Source organism: Schistocerca serialis, chromosome 2, assembly GCF_023864345.2.
Source record: "Schistocerca serialis cubense isolate TAMUIC-IGC-003099 chromosome 2, iqSchSeri2.2, whole genome shotgun sequence".
NCBI classification, from domain to species: Eukaryota; Metazoa; Arthropoda; class Insecta; order Orthoptera; family Acrididae; genus Schistocerca; species Schistocerca serialis.
Genome location: NC_064639.1, coordinates 1,067,655,977 through 1,067,657,516, shown reverse-complemented (window position 1 = coordinate 1,067,657,516; position 1,540 = coordinate 1,067,655,977). Strand labels below are relative to the sequence as shown.

At 44.9% G+C, this 1,540-nt stretch overlaps 1 pseudogene; it reads left to right on the top strand.

Annotated features, from left to right (window-relative positions):
• Positions 1 to 542: 542 nt before the first annotated feature.
• On the top strand, positions 543 to 660 carry LOC126458996 (5S ribosomal RNA; annotated as a pseudogene).
• Positions 661 to 1,540: the final 880 nt, after the last annotated feature.

Genomic DNA, 1,540 nt, shown 5'->3' with positions numbered 1-1,540 from the left:
AGAAGTTTGGTATTTGTGTATTGCATGCCAAAAATCACAGACACCAACGGTTGGCCGTAATATGTTCATCTCTGCTTGCTCGTCATCAGTTGGCTCGTGAACAACACCGACGGTTCCTAGTGTGTACCGTTACTTGTGACGAGAAATGGTGTCTTTATGCCAACGTAAGGAAAAGAAAGCAATGGCCTTATAAGGCCAAAAAAAGCAGCAGTTCCCCGTACAGAGACCTACGCAGCTACAAAAGATAATGTTGTGGGTCTCGTAGAACGGCGACGGTGTGGTGTACTACGAATTGCTTTCATGAGGTGTAACCATCATTGTTGGCATTTATTGTGAACAGCTGAGACTTCTTGCAGCTGCAGTCCAGGAACAAAGACCAGGAAGACTGCGTAAAGTGATGATACTCTACTATAACGCGCGCCTGCTTTCTGCTGGACTGACAAAAAGAATATGAAGGAGTTGTGTCGGAAAGTCATTCCGCAAGCAGCTTATTCACGTGATCGTGAACCCTCAGATTTTCAGAGTCCGTTCTCTATCGAACAGCCAACGGCCTTGCCGCATTGGTAACACCGGTTCCCGTCAGATCACTGAAACTAAGCGCTATTGGGCTGGACTAGCACTTGGATGGGTGACCATCCGGTAGGCCTAGCGCTATTGGCAAGCGGGGTGCGTTCAGCCGTTATGAGGCAATATGAGGGGCTACTTGATTGAGAAGCAGCGGCTCCGGTCTCGTCAACTGACATACGGCAGGGAGAGCAGTGTGCTGACCACATGTCCCTTCATATTCGCATCCACTGAAGCCTGTGGGCTGAGGATGACACGGCGGCCAGTCAGTGCCGTTGGGCCTTTCAAGGCCTCTTTGGACGGAGTTTAGTTTTAGCTGTCTATCGAACAACCGTCAAGGATCTTCTTTTCTGAATGAAAATGCGCTGCCAGTATGGGCTAAGGACGTTTTCGACTCAAAACCAAGTGACTTCTACAGTCGCGGAATCTATAAGTTGCAAATATTGAAAGAGAATATATTATTGATGATTAAAGTCTGTGTTATGTATCTGTCGTGTTTATTAAACTTACTTAAAAACGCTACGAATTTATGCTCCAACACAACGCAAATACTTCACCTCACTGAAATTAGTGACAAATGCACTCACTATAGTCTGCAAGAAGACGTAGTAAAGAACGAACCACAGAGGTACGCCCACTACGACCAACACTTTATGCAAACACGGACAGACAACCGGAAACATTCCCAAGTAGCAGTGGGAGAATGATCAACTGTTCTTCAATTTTCAAGGGAACATAGAAAGGTAATTTGAATCATTAGAAACTAATCACCAAAATACAGTTTACAGGTAACTTAATATTTTAAAATCTTCGGGCCCCACATGGCCTCATTATTCAGCATCAGTATACAATGCATTCACACAACACGCATCAAAATACAATACATTCGGACAACAAGCGGCCCTGCCGTGTTTCACCAATTCAGAAAAGTGGCAACAAACTAATGCCTCTATAGATTCAAGGGTCAGTATAACAA